Source organism: Benincasa hispida, chromosome 11 (genome assembly GCF_027475165.1).
Source record: "Benincasa hispida cultivar pf3 chromosome 11, pf3_genome.v1.1, whole genome shotgun sequence".
Classification (NCBI taxonomy): domain Eukaryota; kingdom Viridiplantae; phylum Streptophyta; class Magnoliopsida; order Cucurbitales; family Cucurbitaceae; genus Benincasa; species Benincasa hispida.
Genome location: NC_143488.1, coordinates 6,546,548 through 6,553,142, shown reverse-complemented (window position 1 = coordinate 6,553,142; position 6,595 = coordinate 6,546,548). Strand labels below are relative to the sequence as shown.

General features: G+C 31.1%; 1 long non-coding RNA gene across 4 annotated transcripts; it reads right to left on the bottom strand.

Moving 5' to 3' along the window:
* Positions 1–1,514: 1,514 nt before the first annotated feature.
* LOC120069199 (uncharacterized) lies at positions 1,515–5,807 on the bottom strand. Of its 4 annotated transcripts, none has more exons than XR_016524756.1 (4): positions 5,493–5,719; positions 5,330–5,381; positions 2,948–3,176; positions 1,515–1,740 (listed from the first exon to the last, which is right to left on the bottom strand). It is a non-coding gene; the product is annotated as an uncharacterized LOC120069199 (long non-coding RNA). The 4 variants fall into 4 exon arrangements; XR_005479468.2 differs by lacking the exon at positions 1,515–1,740 and adding an exon at positions 4,645–4,736 and having other exon boundaries at positions 3,006–3,176; positions 5,493–5,733; XR_016524757.1 differs by lacking the exon at positions 1,515–1,740 and having other exon boundaries at positions 3,036–3,176; positions 5,504–5,697.
* Positions 5,808–6,595: the final 788 nt, after the last annotated feature.

Sequence of the window (6,595 nt, the reverse complement as noted above, 5' to 3'; positions counted from 1 at the left end):
AAGAGACTGTAGAAGATGAAGGAAGAACGTTTCTGAAAAATAAATTCCAGATTTGGAAATAATGACTCAATTAAATCCTAATGTTTTTTATTTTAAAAACAATTAAGTTTCAAAGGTTAAGGGTTTAAAAAATACTAAAACAAAAAGAAATAGAACTATTCTTTTTTTTTTTTTTTTTTTTTGCACAAGAGCAATTGCCATTGTAAGTGTAGGTCATTCCCAACAATCTTCCACGATGGACCTACAAGTACTAAGAAAATAAAAAGATAGTAGTGATTTTGAGCAATAGAATGATGGTAAAACTATAACAAATATCACAGTCAATAGCTTTAGAAAAAAATGTTATCATAGATTTTTCATAGTGTTTTCAAAATGTTATTGTAGCCCATGTTATTGAAAGTCCCCGACTTTCCATAGCGTTTTTTTAACGCTATAAAAAATGCTATAAAAAATTAACTTTTAATAGTACATATTTAATGTTATGAAAATGTTTCATAACATTGGCAAAAAAAAAAAAAAAAAAACAATATAGAAGGTCTTTTATAGCATTTTTGATAATGTTAAAAAACACTATAAAAGACTTTCTATAACATTATTTATAACGGTAAAAAAACGCTATAAAAGACTTTCTATAGCGTTTTAGGCATGCTATTGTAGCTGATGTTATTGAAACTCTCCAACTTTCTATAGCATTTTTTAATGCTATAAAAAAGCTATAAAATATTCATTTTCTATTATATAATTTTAATGTTTTGGAAAGTTTCCATGATATTAAAAAATGCTATAATTGACTTTTGATTACAGTTTTTACAATCATAAAAAAAATTGCTATAAAAACCATATTTCATTTTGAATCTCGTCTTGATAGTCAATTTTGATCCAATTGTATATAGTTTACAAAGCACTTTATACCGGTAACAAAGTATTACAAATGAAGTTATAAAATCAACTATAATCATATAAATCTTTAATATTGTATGCACGTACATTTACATCAAAATAAATTTTCAATAGTATAAATACTGCTCATAATGGGAATGCTTCAATCAATACCACATTCCATAAAAATAAGCATATTTTTTGTGGAGTCGACATGTTGTACAAATTACATTAAGATAAAGAAAAGAACAATGCAACCTTCACTTTCTAGTTTCCTCAAGATACATAAGTATCCTTTAGTCTCCACTTTTTTAAAATCATGCATCCATTAGTATTTACATAAAAAAATCTTAGAAGTCTCTTATCTCTCAAAAAGAACATATATTTACCACCAAACTCAAAACTCATTCATCAAATGTGGTAATATTTTTCTACAATAGAGTGTTCAACATGATGTAAAATTAAAATTCTAAAACACCAATATGAGGGGAAAAAACTACTGCATTCAGCCAAAAAGACCATATACCAAAGTTCAAAAATATAGAAATCACAGCCTTTACCTTTGATTCAAGAAACTTATAATATCAAGGATTTACATAGTTATTTAACATAAACAAAAAGATTGAAGCAAAAACTTACTTTAAAGATGTATTCTTGAAAATATAGATCAATACTTACAGAAAAGTCTAAGCCTTTAGCACTAGACATTTGGTCAAGCCAACAATTTACAAATCTTAATGCAAAATTAAGAATTTCCAACATTAAGAACAAAAACAAGTACAAAATAAACTTACACAAATATGTTGAGTGATATGTGCATCTCCATTGAAGCCTAGCATTCCTCCTTGATTGAATACAACTCTTGCAAAAATCCAACATCTAAATAAGTTATGAAGGTCGAAGATGGGAGTTTAGAACATAGACTTTACTTTAACTATGAGAACTAATATGAAAGACAAGATTGAGAAATCATGAGGTGAACTAGAAGTGTTCCAAGCTATAAGTAATGATTTATGTACATTTCTACTCATAAATTAAAGCATTATGTGGATTGACTTTCTAAGTTCTTAAATAACTGTTTCAAAGTACAAAGAAAGTATTCTTAAGTACTTAGAAAAAGTCAATCCAAATATGCTTTAAAGCAGTTGTTGTAGTCAATTTCCAAATTTAATACTAAAAGAAATATACTTTTACTAAGTAACAGAGGTGCTTCTTAGCAACTAAATAATCTTAAAAATTGCAAGTTTTAAACTTAGAAGATTCCAAGTTTTTCACCAAATCCTAAATATTTGAACCTATTGCACCAACTTTGCAAAGCACAACATGTAAAACACATTAAGTGATTTCTCTTTTACACTTGCATGCCATTACATACCAAATAAAAATATTAGAAGGAAAAAATGGAAAAAAGAGAACCCCATAACTAAAAAAACCAGTCATTCAAAAACTTCCATCTACAGTGGTCTTAGCATATTTGTATAGTGGCCCACAGGGGCTTTAGATTAAGATGAGTGCCTTTGGAGTGTTGTGACAGATTATATTTTGAGTGTTTACTATAGAATAAGGAAAATGAAAGAGAAAGGCATGTGGAATGTTGTGAGAAGGAACTTGTGTATATATTACTTTAACATCCAAAGAAATTAAGGATGAGAACAGAAGAGCACTCTCACCTTCTCTTAAAAAATAAAAAATATAAAACTCAAAAACAAACTAATCCAATCAAATAAAGCAATCTGCTATCAATGTGTGACATCTTCATATGCTAGAGAGCAACAATAGACTATTTTCTGTCAAAAACAAAAGAAAGAAACATGTGTTTGTGCACTTCATCATTTCTCCTATATGAATTTTCAAGAACAATGTAGATATAGTGATGAAGTGCACAACCATAAATAGAAATCTAAAGCCTACTAATATCAAGTGACACTCCCACCAAATTTGTGTTGCAAAGGAAAAGGTGAAGTAACTGTAGAAATTTATTGATTTTACTTTCTTTTCATCACAAAAACTTAATATAGAGCAACATTATAACAAATAACAAATAAGAAAGAGACCTCTTTTTACTTACCTAGCAATGGTGCTCTTTATTTCACTTGGATGAGTTTCTTTAGTTGGATAAAAATTCAAAAACTTGGTAGGGGAAGACCGTAACTCATCAAAGCCTTCCTTTGTTAGTATGGGAGGAAGACCATCAGCCAACTTTGACATTACTCCATCATCACAAAAACAACATCAATGTTGTCACTAACATTCAATGTAGTTGAGCATTCCCTTCCTCAAAAGTAAATGGCACCCACCTAAAGATAGTAGAGAGGAAAAGAGTCTCAAAGTATGGAATTAAGACATGCTAGAATTACTTATACTCCAAAGTATCCTTAAAAGCCAACTAAATTTCCAATTCGCAACTTAATCCGTGGAGCAAAAATCAAAATACATAATAGTCCCAAACAAGAAATTAAAAAATGAAGGGTGAAGTTTCCAATTTGGATAATAATATTTCTCCAAATGTGCATCGAGATAGGAAAGAAAATGTTATTAGGTTCTACGATAATTGAAACTTGATGGAAACAATACTAGACATAATTGTCATTTTCCTTTCCATAAGACCAATTCTTACCGACCTTAATTCATACACTAATTTTTAAAATTACCAGAGATTTCAAATGCTCAAATGTATTGTGAGACCTATGGGAGAGGAATGTCAATAAAATCTTTAAAGAGCTCATGAGAACTTTGAGTAATGTGTGTTCGCTTATAAGGTTATACATTTCTCTTTGGCATTGATGTCGGTAGACAAGCAAATTCATGCAAGAAGTTAAAACATCATTTGGTTGGATCCAATAAAAGTGAGAATACCTCGGCAGACAAGAAAATTCATGCAATCACAATGTTATAATTAGATGCTATAGAAAGTCATATATGTTGTAGTGGGGATAATACAATCTTACCGTACTGGACATTGGGGGAACATTTATAAACCCACCACCATATGCTATCACTTCTTTAAGGAATCTTGAAACTTTAAATTGTGAAAGGCTATTATCTAGAAATATTTGATACTCTTTTATTGCTTTGTGTGGGAATGATGTTCTTCCTCTCAAAGATTTGAATCTAAGTGATTGCAATCTTGAGGATGAAGAGATGCTTGATGATCTTAATTGTCTGTCCTTATTGAAAATTCTTAATCTCAGCAAGAATTCTTTTGTAAGGCTCAAAGACAGTCTCATTCAGCTTATTAACTTAAAAGTATTGTACTTGGATGATTGCATTCACCTTCGATCACAACTATTACCAAAGCTTCCGACCAGTTTACAATGTGTGGGAGTACAAAAGACTCAACACCACATCTCACAAAATGTTCAAGGTAAATATATAATGTTATTTGTATTCGCTTAAAAATTAAAATTTCATTTTAGTCTCTCTATTTAATTTTTCAATAAATCTTAAACTTAGTCCCTTGAAGTTAATTTTTATCAAAATTTATTAAATATTGATAATAACTATAGTGTAAATGTTGATATATATATATATATATATATATATATTTTATTTTGAAAACCCAATAATTAATTAGTAATAGAGATGAAATTAAAATTTATTAAATGTACAATACTAATTAAAACGGGATACTTGAAGGTAGAGAGACAAAAATTGAACAAATTCCAAAGTAAAAAATAGTATCTTTACTTTATTATTATTATTTTGGTCAATAAATTTTGTCTTGAAACTTGAAAGTATGAGATCAGAAAGGCCAAACGATCATACTTTCAATTTTTGTTCCATTTTATTTTCAGGTTCAAGCAAATCAGCATCTTCATCATCAAATCCTCTGATTGTCACAGAAGTTGAAAGTATTTCTGAGGTTGAAAAAGAAGAGAATAGGTTCATCACATTATGGATAGATACACATAGATTACTTTTTTACCACTTTTACATGTTCCAATAATTAGAATGAACATTGACACACTTTAATTTGAGGATGCAGCCTTGAAGGAGTAGATAATATTAATGTCAACATGGGAAAACAGATATCTCAGTCAAGTATTCATTCTAAGTTTAAAGTTTCTGACAAAACTTTGGTTGGAATGAAGAAGCAATTGGAGGACGTACGTGCGCTTGTAAACATAAAAAAAAAATCAAACGATGTACGGTTCTAAGTTCTATAAGCACGAGCCCTGCAGGTGTGAAATAAATAAAGGAGACTACCCTCATATGGTACAACCTTCCTAATTGATAATAATCTTCTTTTGGTTTCGGATAGAGCAAATATAGACCAAATAATATCAAGAAAAGTTCAAAGGACTATCAAACAAACAAATGTTTAGAGACATGACCCTTGTCAAGATCATCAAGGTCACCATATGACCAAAATAAATAGGAGAAACTCAAAATTTCAAATGAAACCCATGCTAGACAAGGAAAATTATTGAATGCAGGGAGAAGACTTGACCACTATAGCATCGTCCAATGAAGCCTAAGATTCTGGTGCGGCAGTCAACAACCTGTGTGCAAAAGAAATAGATAAAGTAAGGGCGAATCGTCTAAAACAGAGAGAATCGACCAAAAGAGTGAGATGAAGAGAGAAATGAAGAGAGAAAAGACCAAGAACTCACAAGGGACGAACCTAGGCACGTTGAGGCATCAATTGGGCGGAGCTCGAAGACAATGGTGCTGCGATGGTGGTTGTTTGGCTGGGCAGATGTCATAGACGAGGACGACGAGAGATAAGGCGAGAGACACGAGAGCTAGACAGGGTTTTTCTATTCTTCGATTTTGTTAGGGTTGAGAGAACTGAAAAATTGGGTGAGAGATCTGAAATTAGTTTTTGGAAGAAAAATCTAAAACTAAATTTGCAAGAGAGAGGGAAGTTAAATTTTTTTAGAGAAGATGTCACGGGAGACCCATTTTCCATTTTAGCGTCACTTTTTTTTTTCAGCCCAATAGGCCTTTTTCTTTTATAGCATGAATAACCTCAACGTTATAATTAGATGCTATAAAAAGTCATATTTGTTGTAATGTAACTTAAGCATCAATATCTTGTGATTTAAATCGGTGCATAGTGAAGTTGTGCAACAATTGAATTCACCAAAGTGAGTTGTCTCTTGAACTTTTATAAATTCTAGTTAAGACTCCCATAACACGTTTTAATCCTTTTGATTTCTCTTTTCATTCCACGATAAAATTATGCATCATATGTTATTTGGGGTATTCACGGGTCATCGTGAAAGCTTTAGAAAAAGACCCTTAAACTCTTTCATAGAAGGCAATCCACACCTCCACTTTCACATTAGATGCTTCATCAAGTCTATCGCAATAGACCACTCAAAACTAAACTATGAGGACTTTAGAGATTATCCATCAAGTCTATCGCAATTGACCACCCAACATAAAAGGCTATAGATCATTTAAAAGTTATCCATTAAATCTATCGTAATAGACAATTCAAAATAAAAGCTATGGATCACACTAAGGGTTTGAGTCACATACTAGTCGAAGATTCTAGGATTACTCTCCTTGTTAGGCATTTGGTGAGAGAATCCATCGAGTTCCTCCTAGACCTCACAAACTTCAAGAAGATAATTCCTTCTTTCAACAATCGTTTCACAGCTCCACGTCTAAGATGTTTTGTTATTATACACATTATTCTTGGCAATTCCTATAGCAGTCTGCGAATCACAATGCAAAGAGACTAGTACTGATGTTCCTCTCCCTCCCC